Source organism: Suncus etruscus, chromosome 6 (genome assembly GCF_024139225.1).
Source record: "Suncus etruscus isolate mSunEtr1 chromosome 6, mSunEtr1.pri.cur, whole genome shotgun sequence".
Classification (NCBI taxonomy): Eukaryota; Metazoa; Chordata; class Mammalia; order Eulipotyphla; family Soricidae; genus Suncus; species Suncus etruscus.
Window position 1 is genome coordinate 51,355,358 of NC_064853.1, and position 15,899 is coordinate 51,371,256.

A 15,899-nucleotide genomic window follows, 5' to 3' on the forward strand; every position below is an offset into this window, starting at 1 on the left:
TATTAAACCTGGAAGCCTAGGGGGTATGCAACCTGGTCCCTAAACCATCTATTCTTGCAAATCCTTCCTAGCAGCTCAGAACAAGTAGGGACAGGGTCTTTGAAACACACTTGACCTGTTTTGACAAGGCCCTTGGGTGTAAATATAATTGTCTTTGGTCTCTGAGTGGTGGAAGTTTATCCAAGACCAACGATTTTTCTGCCCAGTCCAGTGTCCCTTAGAAGCAGTAGCTAGTCCCAGGGGCGATCAGAGGATCCTGGGAGTGGGAATGGACCAGCTTCCCAAAAGAGAAGTTAAGACATAGCTCCAAGGTAAGATTCCAGCTTGGACCCAAGCAAATTAGTCTTTTGGCCTGGTTGCCATGGAGACAGACAGGCGGCAGCTGTGCGGGAAGCGGGAACCTCAGCTTCATGGGCATCCAGGATTCTGAGACTGCCAGTGGGGGAGGGGTTGACACTGCCACTTCTCCCCCAGATCCAGAGGCTCTGTTCTGCTCCTGCGAGGTCCACACCCAGGATCTGGTGAGTTGCCAGGGCCACAAAAGGAGCCTTGGCGGTGGTGGGTCCTGAACGCCGGTGTCTTGCATCCAGCCCTCCTGGAGGAGGAACAACAAGCATGAGCCTTGCCTCCCGCTCAGCTTTTGGAACAAACATTTTTCAGTTCAGAGCTCCTGTACTGTGGGAGGGTACTCCATGGAGAGGGTAAGTCCTTAGAGGTGAATCCCAGAGTGTTGGCCACCAGAGGCTAATTTGGCCTTGATTTCTCTCACCATTGCTCTGGAAATTTTGGCAGAGGTGGTTTAGGGACACGACCAAGTCATTGTCTGGGAAAGATTCTTGAAGCTGAGCCCAGAGACAAATGATGGGATTTATTGTTCCCTCATTTGAGGCTACACTGATACCAGTAATCTGTGACTTCAATCCTTGTTCTCCCTACCCTGGTGGGTACAGGTCGGGACTCCCCCATCCTGCAAATTATCTTTGACAATTGACAGGGGGAAGAGACAAGTCTGGGATCCAGGTCACCTGAGTCCAATTTCCTGGCAGCACTGCCTGGACCTTGACTCTGATCAGAGTCTGTTGCTGCTTTGGTTGAAGGAGAAATGAGGCTGATCTGGGGCTTTGTGCTCCGTGAGCTGGGTTGTTACTTAAGACAACTGAGTCCTATTGTGGCAGGAAGGAGAGAAACTAGAGAAAAATAGAACTAGAGAAAAGCAGAGGCTGCTTTGGGCCTGCCCTGCTTTTGATGTTGTTTAATTATGAGCGTAGTTCTTGTGTGGGTGTGATTAAAGGAAATAAGCAATGCCAAGTATGTATATGAAGAAAGCAAAGAAAATGACCCCTTACTTTCAAGCCCCAGTCCCTCAATCCCGGTCGGAAAAATGCTGATAAATTGGTGTGTCTTTTCACTTTTTTGTGTGTATCCTCCCTACGCGCTTCCAGCTCTTTGCTATTATTAAAGTTGTTTAAATTACACTGATGATAAAGGAGCACATTTTAAAATAAAAGATGCAAACATGGGGCTGGAGAGATAGCACAGCAGTAGGGTGTTGGCCTTGCAAGCGGTGGACCCAGGACCAGAGTTGGTTCAAACCCCGGGATCCCATATGGCCCCCCATGCCTGCCAGGAGTGATTTCTGAGCACCTCCGGGTGTGGCCCAAAAAACCAAAAACCAAAAAAAAGCAAACATTACAGATAAATGTAGAATCAAAAGCCTAAGCCTCAGGGAGGGGTGTGGCTTAGTAGCAAAGCACATGACTTTTTCATGGATGAGGCCCTGGGTGTGACCTCTGCTGTAAAATTAAAAAAAAAGGCAAAAGAAAAAAAAAGCAGACATTTCTCCATCACCTATTCCCTTCAACAGAGGCAGCTATTGTTTTTTTTTTTTTGTTTGTTTGTTTTTGATTTTTGGGCCACACCCTGTGACGCTCAGGGGTTACTCCTGGCTATGCGCTCAGAAGTCGCTCCTGGCTTCTTGGGGGACCATATGGGACGCCGGGGGATCGAACCGCGGTCCGTCCTAGGCTAGCGCAGGCAAGGCAGGCACCTTACCTCCAGCGCCACCGCCCGGCCCCGAGGCAGCTATTGTTAACAGGCAAAGATGGCCCATACATTTTTGCTTAACGTGGCATTTTCTTTTTCTTTTCTTTAGCAAATACAATCATAGCATCTGTATTGCTTTGCGAATTGCTTTTTCAGTCGCAATAATGTTACTCTGTAGATTTTTCTGTTGGTTTATTTTCCCAATTTTCCATGACTGCTACAAATATTCTACATGATGGATAATCTACATTATTTAAGAAGTTTCCTCCAAAAGAAGAGTTTTACAATATTTTGTTATTAATAGCTATGCTTTGAACTCTTGGGCATTTCTAGAACCAAAGATGCTAGATTAACGTTTGTATATCTTTAATTTTTTTAATATTAGGAGATTTATTTTAATTTTTTCGTTTTTTGTTTTTGTTTTTGGGCCACACCCATTCAGGGGTTACTCCTGGATCGCATTCACTCCTGGTAGGCTCGGGGGACCAAATGGGATGCCAGGAATCCAACCTAGGTCTGTCCCAGGTCGGCAGCACGTAAGGCAAATACCCTACAACTATACTATCACTCTGGCCCCTATGAGACTTATTTTTAAGTTTTTGTTTTTTTAAATAATCCAAGACATGGGGCCGGAGAGATAGCACAATGGCGTTTGCCTCGAAAGCAGCCATCCAGGACCAAAGGTGGTTGGTTTAAATCCTGGCGTCCCATATGGTCCACCATGCCTGCCAGGAGCTATTCCTGAGCAGATAGCCAGGAGTAACCCCTGTAACAGATTTCATAGGGCTAGAGAGATAATACATTGAGAAGGGCATTTGCCTTTCATGAAGCTGATCTGGATTCAATCTGGAGTCAAGAGGGGGCCAGACAGACAAAAAGACAGACAGACAGGGGGCCGGAGAGATAGCACGGAGGTAAGGCATTTGCCTTGCATGCAGAAGGTCAGTGGTTTGAATCCCGGAGTCCCAGATGGTCCCCTGAGCCTGCCAGTAGTGATTTCTTTTTTAATTTTTTTTTATTTTTAATTATGAGAACAATGATGCAAAGAGGAGAAGGTAAAGTTACATTGGAAAGACAATCTCCCATAAACAGAGTTCTCAAAAGAAATCCCCTTGCTGACGCCTAAATATTGAACTTACAGTCAAAGAACATTAAGAAAAATAAGGCAGGGCCCGGAGAGATAGCACAGCGGCGTTTGCCTTGCAAGCAGCCAATCCAGGACCAAAGGTGGTTGGTTCGAATCCCGGTGTCCCATATGGTCCCCTGTGCCTTCCAGGAGTTATTTCTGAGCAGACAGCCAGGAGTAACCCCTGAGCATCGCCGGGTGTGGCCCAAAAACAAAACAAAACAAAAAAAAAAAAAGAAAAATAAGGCAGAACCCATGTACAATTACTTTGTCCACAAGTCCCCCGATTGTAGTACATTATAACATTTTTTAGCAGTACACAAAGCAATCTAAAGCCATGAGATTTATGTGACTCCTTAAACATTGAAGGCATAGTATTTTTTTTTATATTTTCATGCACATGCATATTAGTTTAAGTTAACATCAAAAGTTTAAGTTTGGGGCCGGGCGGTGGCGCTGAAGGTAAGGTGCCTGCCTTGCCTGCGCTAGCCTTGGACGGACTGCGGTTGGATCCCCTGGTGTCCCATATGGTCCCCTAAGCCAGGAGCAACTTCTGAGCACATAGCCAGGAGTAACCCCTGAGCGTTACCGGGTGTGGCCCAAACCCCCCCCCCAAAAAAAAAGTTTAAGTTTGTTTTTTTTAAGGGTTAGAGTCAAAAGAACACAGTAAAAACGGTGTTAGAGTGGCAAATATTGTTTGCATAGGCCCACCAAAATATGGGGGACATGGAAAGGAAAAGCCTTGGTCTAAATACAAGGAGACCCTACCCCTGAACTTTCCTGGCAAAAGACCAATTCTAGGCTCCAGGCAAACTAGTTTATTCAATCCAAGTCATTGCCTGTAGTGCTAATACAGTTTTATTGTTCACGCAGTCTCTATTGTTGGCATCAGGTTTCTGTATTAAAGATCCTGGATGGGCCGGGCGGTGGCGCTAAAGGTAAGGTGCCTGCCTTGCCTGCGCTAGCCTTGGACGGACTGCGGTTCGATCCCCCATCCCCCGGTGTCCCATATGGTCCCCCAAGCCAGGAGCAACTTCTGAGCACAGAGCCAGGAGTAACCCCTGAGCATTACCGGGTGTGGCCCAAAACCAAAAAAAAAAAAAAAAAAAAAAAAAGATCCTGGAATCTGCACATCCTACATTGAAGTCAGGCTGGTGTGGAGTATCCTCTAGTTTCACCTCACAATTAAGGGGCAATACAGAAAGACCTGTCCCGAAAGCAGGTCATTGTTGTTGTTAAGTCTTCTCAGTGTTAAGGGAAGTCTCTTTTGAGTAGATCTATGTCAGAGCAGCTGTAGGGTCTTCCCTGGTAGAGGATTGCCTCCAAGTGATGTTACAGACAACCTTGGATGTTTTGTAGATGTATTCCCTTGATCAGGGGTGGATGGAGAATGCACATTCTTCTGAGGTCTGTGCCAGGTCTTTATGTCAATGTTCAGGGTGTAAAGGTTCCATTGCACTATAAGATTTGTGTGTTCCCTATTAGATAAGAACTTATTTGTATGTATAGTATTTTCCCATTTTAATGTGCCTATGCAAACAAGAAATAAAGCCACGTGGCATATCAGAGTATATGGGGGCATAAGAATACGTCCAACAATACCCATGACTTGGTTCAAACATAAGCATTAAATTGAGGGACTCTTTCACCAAATTTCCTATTAAACAGTTCACAAAGAGAAGAAAAGATTAAAAAAGGGGGGATCATCACTGTATAAGAAAATATTTAGCAAGAGTTATAGCCGTCAAAGAAAACACACATAAAATGCTGAAAAGACATATGTGTCCTTTTTGTACCTTTTGGAATAGTTGGGGGGGGTGTTTAAATCCACAGCACCACTTGGTCAGCGACTTAGGACTCTACAGTACTTAAGTTAAAATGGGTAAATATGGAGTAATGATGATAGGGGGTGAGAGAGTTAAAGAGAAAAATGATTTTTGTAGGTATGTGTGAAAGGGCAGAGTACAAAATGGACATTCTGCATACACAAAAACATAATTCAATGATAGTGAGTACTATTAATGGATCTTGTCTGCGCGGGGGTGTTAGCCCCCGCGTGGTTTTGAAAATACAGACTGGTAAGAGATTACCAGTGACTGCTTCACCCAAGTCCCGCACCCCCCTAGGCCTGGTTAAGAAGGCGTCTGGCATGGCGGAGGCCTGCTGAACCCCATGCTGCTAGACTCCCGGCTCCCAGGAGGGAAAGAGATCCTTCAAGAAGCTGGGAGGCCGGAAGTTCAGCCCCTCCCTAAGGAGCCGAGTGGGAATGGGGGAAAGCCTAGGGTACCTTCAAGCTCCGCCAAAGGACCCACATCGCTGGCTTGCCCAGGCATTTGGCCCGGGAAAGCCATGAACATCTGGAGCAAGGCGGTAGAGGAGTGCTGGGGTCACCCAAGTCCCGCACCACCCCCCTAGGCCTGGTTAAGAAGGAAGGCCTCTGGCATGGCGGAGGCCTACCAAACCCCATGCTGCTAGAGACTCCCTGCTCCCAGGAAGGAAAGAGGCCAGTAGCAATTTCTGAATGTGGAGCCAGGCGTATCCCCTGAGCGCTGCTGGGTGTGACCCCAAAACCAAAAATAAATAAATAAATAAATAAATAAATAAATAAATAAATAAATAAATAAATAGACAGACAGATATCAGAGGACCTATTTGTTAAAAGGTGAATTTTGACTTGCTAATAATTACACCTGGTACAAATTCCAAAAAGTTATACAACGAAAAAAAAAAAAAAAGCCTTTCTCTTACTTATCACTTATCCCTCAAAGGTTTTTCTCCTTAATGTCAATAACATTTTTTAGGGGGGCCATACCCAGCTGTGCTCAGGAGTTACTCCTGGCTCTGCATTCAGAAATTGCGGTAGGGTGTTTGCCTTGCTCGTGCTAACCTAGGACAGGACCGACTGCTGTTCGATCATCCACTGTTCCATATAGTCCCCCAAGCCAGGAGCGATTTCTGAGTGCATAGCCAAGAGTAACCCCTAAGCATCAACGGGTGTGGCCCAAAAAAAAAAAGGTGCTCCTGGCAGTTACAAGGGACCATATGGGATGCCAGGATTTGAACCACATACTGAGTCAGCTGCATGCAAGGCAAATGCCCTACTGCTGTGCTCTCTCTCCAGTCCTCAATAACTATTGTATTATCTGGTTTCTTATCTTTCTTAGGGGAAAAAGATGTATGTGTATATATTGTGTATATGTGCTTCTTTTCTATGTAGAAATAACATACAAAAGATGTACTTTGGGGCCGGAGAGACAGCATGGAGGTAAGGCATTTTCCTTTCATGCAGGAGGTCATTGGTTTGAATCCCAGCACCCCATATGGTCCCCCGTGCCTGCCAGGAGCAATTTCTGAGCCTGGAGCCAGGAATAACCCCTGAGCACTGCCAGGTGTGATCCAAAATCCACAAAAAAAAAAAAAAAAAAAAAAAAGATGTACTTTATCTTTTTAGCATTTCTTGGTTGTTTAATATATAAAAGAGAAATTGTCTCATTTTCCAAAAATGATTACATAGAATTTTTTAAATGAATGTTCCACAGTTAACAATCAGTCATATTGATTTTTAGGTTTTTCCACCTCTATTACTCTTTGAGCAGCGCAATAATTAATATCCTTTCATTTTGTCTGTGTGCTTGTGCAGTCAGCTGCAGAACACACTCCTTTAAGTGCAACTGCAGGGTAGCAGGAAAGATACAAGCCACAGGAGAGCAGAAGCTATTTCCAGGACCTGGTTATATCCTCCTTTAAAGGGATGCACAATTTTATAGGGATGGAGCAATAGTACAGACTAGGATATTTGCTTGTGTGTGGCAATCCCATATTTGATCCCTTTTATCCTATATGGTCCCCTGAGCCTAACCAGGAGTGATTCCTGAATGCAAAGGCAGGAGTAAACTCTGAACATTGCCGGGTGTGGCACCCAAAATTTTTCTTAAAGGAATGAATAATTCTGAACATTCTTTACACAAGATCCAAACTGTTATTTATGCTCTTATCAGTAATAAACATACCTGTTCACTCCTTCCACTGACTAAAAATAATACAAAGATACTTGTAGTACTTGTTCTTTTTTCTTTCTTTCTTTTCTTTTTTTTTTTTGGTTTTTGGGTCACACCCAGCGTTGCTCAGGGGTTACTCCTGGCTGTCTGCTCAGAAATAGCTCCTGGCAGGCACGGGGGACCATATGGGACACCGGGATTTGAACCAACCACCTTTGGTCCTGGATCGGCTGCTTGCAAGGCAAACGCCGCTGTGCTATCTCTCCGGGTCCACTTGTTCTTTTAAAAAATTTTTTTTTTTTTTATGTTTTTGGTTTCTGGGTCACACCCGGCAGCACTCAGGGGTTACTCCTGGCTCTGTGCTCAGAAATCACTCCTTGCAGGCTCAGGGGACCATATGGGATGCCGAGATCCAAACCACTGTCCTTCTGCATGCAATGCCTTACCTCCAGACTATCTCTCTAGCCCCATTACTTGTTCTTTTTTTGGGGGGAGCACATCCGTTTGACGCTCAGGGGTTACTCCTGGCTATGCACTCAGATATCGCTCCTGGCTTGGGGGGACCATATGGGACGCCGGGAGATCTAACCACGTTCTGTCCTACGCTAGCGCTTGCAAGGCAGACACCTTACCTCTAGCGCCACCTTCCTGGCCCCCAGTACTTGTTCTTAATTGCCTTTGGGGGGCTGGGACACTCAGGGGCTACTCCTGGCTCTGCACTCAGAAATTACTCCTGGCTGGCTTGAGGATGCTGGGAATTAAACCCAGGGACCATATGGGATGCCGAGGATTGAACCTGGGTTGGCAGTGTGCTAGGCAAAGGCTCTACCGGCTGTGCTGTTACACAGGCTCCGTTGGTCGTCATATTTTTACAAGATCTGTAGAAGATTAGCCCCATGAGCAAATAGTTACTGCTGAAAAATTCCAAAATAAAACAATGAGAAAACGTAGGATCTGGGAGAATTTCCAAATCCTAACATTACACTATTTTTGTCTGACCTTGGGAAAGGTTTCTGTTCTCCAAGTCTGCACATCTTAGAGCTGTCAAGGGGGAGGAAATGAGCTAATACTCTTAAAACAGTGCTTGGCACATAGCAAGAAGGAAAGAAAAGTAATGTCAGCCCTACCAGTCATTCCAATTGTGAGAAGTATGGACCCTTCCAGATCCTGAAAGTAGATTGGGTGGGGTCCTACTTGTTTCCTCCCCACCCCTATATTCTCGTAATGGTCATTCCTGCCAAGCTATGAAAAACAAAATCTGTGCACTAGTTTCTATAAGAGAAGAGAGCTCTGCACCCTTGAGTGGTTGGGACCTGGGGCCATCTGCATAGAGAAAGAGGCAGGCTAGGCTGTTGGCTCTCTCCCTGCTGAAGATCAGAGAGTGGATCTGAGGTGGAGAAGGGAGAAAGGGCGCTGCTGCTATGAGTCACTCAAAACTGACATCGTGCACTGGCACCACACGCTTCCAGACCCGCTTCAAAACTGGGTCCACACCGCTGTGCCAGAAGGTCCTCGGGAGATTTTGGTGCCATTTTCCGCAGCAGGGCTCCCCTCCAGCCCGGCCAAAGACCAATTACCCTGCCCCAGGTCCTGCAGAGCAGGTGCAAAGCCGGTGGTGTCTGGGGCTGGAGGTGCTATGAGCTTCTGCGGGGACTCGAGGCCAACGTGGGCTCTGTACCCTAACTCCAGCGGGTGAGGCGTGGCCTCCCCTTCTCCCGCAGCGAGGCTGCAGCGCGACAGAGCGCGTGATGGCGACGCCATTGAAGTCCCCACCCCGCCTGGTCTGCAGGAGAGCCACACGATCTGCCATCAAAGCCCTGAAAGACAGTTAGAGAAATGCAGCAGGGGTGAGAGCTGTGTTTCCCGGAGGAGTTGGAGCCACCGATTGTTCTCTCTCCCTGTTGGAGAATGGTGGTAGCTCTTTCCATCCTTTCCATTCCCTGCCCGCCCCTCATTCTGGTGTCTTGTCTAGATTTTCCAAAGAAACCTGTTTTTAATTCTTCCAGCTCCTCAGAACAGTTGTCTCTGAAAAGAGGGGCATGGTGTTGAAATAGAAAGTAGAGATGAGGACCAGAGAGAGGACAGTGCGGTAGGGCACTTGCTATCTATACTGTTGACATCGGTTCTATCACTGGCACCCCATGTGGTTCAGTCCCTTCCAGGAGTGATCACGAATACCAGACCCGAACACTGCTGGGTGTGGCCCAAAAACAAAAAATAAAAGAAAGTAGAGATGAAAGGGCACATCACACTTCTTTTTTTTTTTTTTTTTTAACTTTACAAAATGCCAGAAGCAGAGTAAGTTGAGGGGAGGGACATACTGGTGGAGGGTGTTGAGACACTGTATGCATGAAATCCTATTATTGTAAATCACGGTGCCTAAAATTAAAAACTTAAAAAAAAAAAAGACTTGGGAGGGGCTCAGGTTGTAGCTCAGTAGTCAGGTACATTCCTTGCATGCATGAGACCAGGGTTGACTCTTCAGTCACAAATAAACAAATGAAAATTTAAAAAAAAGTGACTCAAGGGGCCGGAGAGATAACATCGAGGTAAGGCATTTATCTTGCATGCAAAATGACGGTGGTTGGAATCCCGGCATCTCATATGGTCCCCTGAGCCTGCCAGGAGCCATTTCTGAGCACAGAACCAGGAATAACCCCTGAACGCTGCCAGGTGTGACCAAAAAAAAAAAAAAAAAAAAAAAAAAAGATTCAACATTCAGATATTACTACTTTTTTTTAATTTTTAAAATTTTTTAATAATTACCTTTTCTTAAACACAGTGATTACAAACATGACTGTAGTTTGGTTTCAGTTATACAAAGAACACTCCCCTTCACCAGTGCAATATTTCTATCACCAATGTCCCCTATCTCCCTCCTCCCTCACCCCCTGCCTGTATTTGAGACTTCTCCTATTCATTAACATTGTCATGGTAATTGTTAATGTAGTTACTTTTTCTTTTTTTGGATTTTGGGTCACACCCCGCAGCGCTCAGGAGTTCCTCCTGGCTCTATGCTAAGATATTGCTCCTGGCAGGCTCAAGGTACCTTATGGGATGCCGGGATTCGAACCACCGACCTTCTGTATGTGAGGCAAACACACTACCTTCAAGCTATCTCTCCGGCCCCTGTAGTTACTCTAACTGCACTCACCACTCTTTGTGGTAAGCTTAATATTTTGAGCCAGTCCTTCTGGCCCTCACAGATATTACTTCTTTTTTTTTTTTTTTTTTTTTTGTGGTTTTTGGGTCACATCCGGCAGTGCTCAGGGGTTACTCCCTGGCTCCATGCTCAGAAATTGCTCCTGGCAGGCACGGGAGACCATATGGGATGCCGGGATTCTAACCGATGACCTTCTGCATGAAAGGCAAATGTCTTACCTCCATGCTATCTCTCCGGCCCCAGATATTACTTCTTAAGGAGATTTAAACAGTATATAGATAAAGAAAATACCCAGAAACAAACATGTCAAAGTGTAAATTCCATGTTATGTGAAATATGAATATTTTCTCCTTTGTAATTTTAAAGTTTGTTTTAGCCTTTTTAAAATATAGCAACAAAATAAAAAAAAATTTTTTTGGTTTTTTTGAGGGACCACACCCAGTGACATTCAGGGGTTACTCCTGGCTCTGCGCTCAGAAATTGCTCCTGGCTTGGGGGACCATATGGGATGTGGGAGGATTAAACCATGGTCCGTCCTGGATCAGCTGTGTGCAAGGCAAAAGCCCTACCACTGAGCCATTGCTCCGGCCCCAAAATAAAAAAATTTTAATGTAATGCAGTGGGACTGGAAAGCTGCATGGTGGACAGGGTGCTTACCTTGCAAGCAGCCAACATAGATTCAGTCTCCAGTACCTCAAGTGGTACCTCAGTACTGCCATGAGTGAGCCCTTAGTACAGCCTGGTGTGGTATAAAGCAAAATCAAAATAAAGAACTAAAAATAAAATGTGGCAGTGGGATCCAGAGAGAGAGTTTAGCAAGTATGGTGTTTTCCTTGCACATGGCTGATCCAGGTTTGATCCCTGACATCCCATATGGTTATCAAGCACCTTCAGAGTAATTCCAGAGCATTGCAAGGTATGACTTTTATTTTTTTGGGGGGGTGGTTTGGGCCACACCCAGTGCCACTTAGGGTTACTCTTGACTCTGCTCAGATATAACTCCTGGCAGGCTTGGGGGACCATATGCAATGCCACGGATCTAACTCAGGCCAGCCATGTGCAAGGCAAGTGCCTTATATGATGCACTATTGCTCAGTATGACTTTTATTGGAAACCTCCATTTTCCCCATTTTGTATTCCCCCCTCTAGTACAGAACCTGAGGGGCTGGAGAGATAGCACAGCCAGTATGCACGCAGCCAACCCAGAACAGGTGATGGTTTGAATCCCGGCATCCCATATGGTCCTCTGAGCCTGCCAGGAGCAATTTCTGAGTGCAGAACCAGGAGTAACCTCCGATCGACACCGGGTGTTACCCAAAAACAAACAAACAAAAAACCAAAAAGCCTGACTTTTGATGAGAAAATGATTGGTCAGGATCTAAAAGATCTATGTTTCCTGGTGTTTATGTAAAGGATTTCAGACTCTGAAATTCTAGGGACTTCATCAGGATTTCAACTCAGTAACTCTGCCCCCCAGAATCATCTCTTGTGTGTGTGCATTTATTTTGATTTTGTTTTTGTTTGGTTTTTTGTTTTGCTTTTGGTCACACCCAGCAACGCTCAGCAGTTACTCCTTTATGACTGAAACCCAACTACGAAATGCTTGTAATAATGCTGCTTAAATAAAGATTTATATATTAAAAAAAAAAACACAATAGCTTATTTAAAAAAAAAAAAAAGAAGAAGTCGCTCCTGGCAGGCTTAGGGGACCATATGGGATGCCAGGATTTGAACCGGGTCTGTCCTCTGTTTGTTGTATGCAAGGCAAACACCTTACTGCTGTGCTATTGCTCTGGCCCTGTTTAGAATTGTTTTTGAGCCACAACTGGTAGTGCTCAGGGTTTATTTCTGGGTCTGCTTAGCGATCACATCTGATCAGGACTCAGGGATATGGAGTGCCAGGGGTGGAGTGCCAGGGGTCTAACCTGTTTACGGCATACAAGGCAAGTGCCTTTGTTGTAGTGTCTCTCCAGCTCCCAGAATCCACACTCTTAAATATATGCTCTGAGTCCCTAATGCACTCAGTTTGGTCATGAACTAACTGTATTGAGAACCAGCTGTGAGTCAGGCACTGTTTTGTGTGATAATAAAGTGGGCATATCCCTCCTATTCTCAGGAATCTCACATTCAAGTGGGAAGGGAGGACACAGCAAATAAATATTTACTTAAGAGGTTGGTCATCTTTGACAAAATAATTTGAGGAGAAGATGAATACAGATACTCCTTGCTTAATGACCAAGTTCCATTTGGTTATTAAGCAAATTGGTCGTTAAGTGAGGAACTGTTATGAACTGTATACAATAGTACAGTATATGCATAGTACTTGACAAAACAGTATTCTGACTAAGTAAAATAAAGAGAAAGATCAAACTGAAAACTTCCACTTGTTTAATTTGCATAGGTTGTATAATTTACACACAGTACTGCAATGTATTACAGAACATAAAGCTAGTAAAGTAGGTACATTAAAGCATCAAAAATCACAGTACTGTACTGTAGAGTGTACAAGATGGAAAAGGGATATTTAAAATAAAATAAAATAACAGTGAAGGGATGGTCATAAATGCGAGCGGTCGCTAAACAGGTAGGTCGTTAAGTGAGGAGTGTCTGTAGTGAAAATGGTTTTATTGGGGAGAAATAAGGGGAGAGATAAAGTTATGTACTCAAGAGAGAATCCAGGTTTCTTTGAGGTGGAAAAGTACACATCTCTGGTCAATGTGGATCACTTCTCCAAAATAGAGCATGGAGGGGCCGGAGAATTAGCATGGAGGTAGGGCATTTGCCTTGCATGCAGAAGGACAGTAGTTTGAATCCCGACATTCCATATGGTCCCCTGAGCCTGCCAGGAGTGATTTCTGAGTGTAGAGTCAAGAGTAAGACTGAGTACTGCCTGGTGTGACCCAAAAACCAAAAAAAAAAAAAAAAAAATAGAGCATGTTATAGGAGATGTTGATGGACTTCTTTTGATATTCAGTATATGGTCTTTGATCCAGCAGTAAAGCCTCATTTACCAGTTTTCCTCAGATGGGTCCTGAGTCTCAAAGGCCTTTATACTGGGACTGGTTTAGGTTACAGACAGTTTTCCTCACTAATATTACCTGCTTCCACCTACCCATCCCATCTTTCTGCCTTTAACAGGTCCATCTCAAAGATCTTGATGTTAAGGCATCATGTTTCCATGGATGTTACCCTATTTGTAAATTGGTTCTTTGTAGACAACCAACTTAAAATGAAGTCCTCAAGCTAGACCTTAATCCAAGATGATTGGTGTCCTTGTACAAGAGGCACATTTAGGCACACTGGGAGGCAACATGAAGATGCAGGAGAGTGCCAGCTATCTTTGAGCCCAGGATGGCCATGTCACTCAAGAAGAGATACAGAAGGCACCAATCCTGCCATCACTGGATTTCTATTCCTGGGCTCAGGAATAGGTAGACAACAGATTTCTGATGCTAGAGCAACCAGCTTGTGGCCTGCCCTGTTGTTGGGCCACCCACGAAAGGAAGCAGTGCTCTCCCTGACTAAGGTGATAGAAGTTGGCAGGCATCCACACTTGGCATGGATTTGAGGAAAGAGATAGCTGTCAATACAATTGGGCTATGGGAATCCAGAGGAGGGGGAATTTGTGGAGGAAGTCCTGCATAGTGCAGAGACTTCCTGATCCAGCCATACTTAAGTAAGAAGGTCTTGAAATCAGTCCTGAGCCCCAGCAGTTGCCTGCTTTCCTGCTCCTTATGTGCTTTTTTTACGAATGATGTCCCACCCTCCCTCTCCACCTGACACCCAGCCACCCCCACCTTCTGGGCCTGGATTCTACTCAGTGCATGCTTTCACCCTCCTGGGAATGAGTGTGATTTCCACAGCCTCAGTTTCAACTTCCTGTGACAGCTGTAACCTCTGTTCTCACTGAATTGCCAAGATTGTTGATAAATGCCAACTGCTTGGAAGTTTTCTTAGTAGCTGAGAATAGGCTGCTGTAACAGCAAACTGGAATATGAAATAGCCCAGAAATATAATGAATTAAAAGAACCTAATGCGCCACCGCCCGGCCCCCCTAATGACTATTTTTAGACCCACTAGCACCCACTAAGAAAAAGACTACCCATTTTTTCTAGCATCATTTATTAAAGTGATTTTTTTCTTTCAAAAATTGTTTTGTGGGCCCGGAGAGATAGCACAGCGGCCTTTGCCTTGCAAGCAGCCGATCCAGGACCAAAGGTGGTTGGTTCGAATCCCGGTGTCCCATATGGTCCCCCGTGCCTGCCAGGAGCTATTTCTGAGCAGACAGCCAGGAGTAACCCCTGAACACCGCCGGGTGTGGCCCAAAAACCAAAAAAAAAAAAAAATTGTTTTGTGGGGCCGGGCCGTGGCGCTAGAGATAAGGTGCCTGCCTTGTCTGCGCTAGCCTTGGACGGACCTCGGTTCGATCCCCCCGTTGTCCCATATGGTCCCCCAAGCCAGGAGCGATTTCTGAGCGCATAGCCAGGAGTAGCCCCTGAGTGTCACGGGGTGTGGCCCAAAAAAACAAAACAAACAAACAAAAAAATTGTTTTGTTATTTTTTTTGTTTGGGGGTCCATATCAACAATGTTCAGGACTCTGTGCTTGGAGATATTCCTGGTGATGTTCAGGGGACCATATGTGGTTTCAAGGGCAGGGTGGGGAGGAGGGATAATTGGGACATTGGTGGTGGGAATGTTGCACTGGTGATGGGGGGTGTCCTCTTATATAACTGAAACCCAACCACAATCATGTTTGTAACCAAGGTGTTTAAATAAAAAATATTATTAAAAAAAAAGATTAAAACCAGGTTGGCTGTGTGCAAGGCATGCTATACTATCTTTCTGGCCCATCTGGTACCATACCATTTGATTGCTATAGCTTTTGTATAGCTCTTTTAGGCTAGAAATCTTCTTATGCTTTTTTTAGCTAGAAATCTATCTTATCTAATTTATAGAGAACTTGACCCTGTCTTTAATAGGTTACTATTTGTTTACAGATTAATCTTCCAAACTTGGGCTCAGGGGCCTTAGACATGCCTGAAGGCATGAAATTTGATTCCTGATACCACCCACAAGCTGAGTATAATCCCCAGATGCACTGCAGTTGTCATCTTCAAAGCTAGAACAAAAACATGCCTACATTTTGTACACCTTTTGAAAGCGTGTGGCCCAGTGAGCACATCACTTGAGTATGCAAGTGTGTGTGTCTCAAGCCCATCAAAACAACAGACAGAAGAGAGGAAGAGAATTCTTGGGTCAATGATGTGGATCACAAGGTAGATCACATTCCTTGCGTGTGTAAGGTCCTAGATATGATTCCCAAGCACTGCTGGGCCTGGCCCAACAACAACAACAACAACAACAACAAAATTGTTAGAGCTGGAGTCATAGTACAGTAGGTAGGGTGATTTATTTACAATCAATTTCAGTTTGATCACCAGCATCCCCTATATGTTGGATATGAAGACATCCAAGAAATAAGTTTAGCTAGAGTTGGTAGGTCATGGAGAGTGGTTGAAAGATATGATTTAGGGGCCGGGCGGTGGCGCTAGAGGTAAGGTGCCTGCC

The 15,899-nt window shown here is 44.9% G+C and overlaps 1 protein-coding gene across 2 annotated transcripts in view; it reads left to right on the top strand.

Moving 5' to 3' along the window:
* Positions 1-440: 440 nt before the first annotated feature.
* STMN1 (stathmin 1) overlaps positions 441-15,899 on the top strand; it is a 41,641-nt gene continuing 26,182 nt past the window's right edge. The window contains exon 1 of one of the 2 annotated variants that reach the window (XM_049775103.1): positions 441-521. The gene's annotated coding sequence lies outside the window, so the exon portion shown is untranslated. The remainder of the gene's footprint in view (positions 522-15,899) is intronic. The other variant, XM_049775099.1, reaches the window with a different exon arrangement.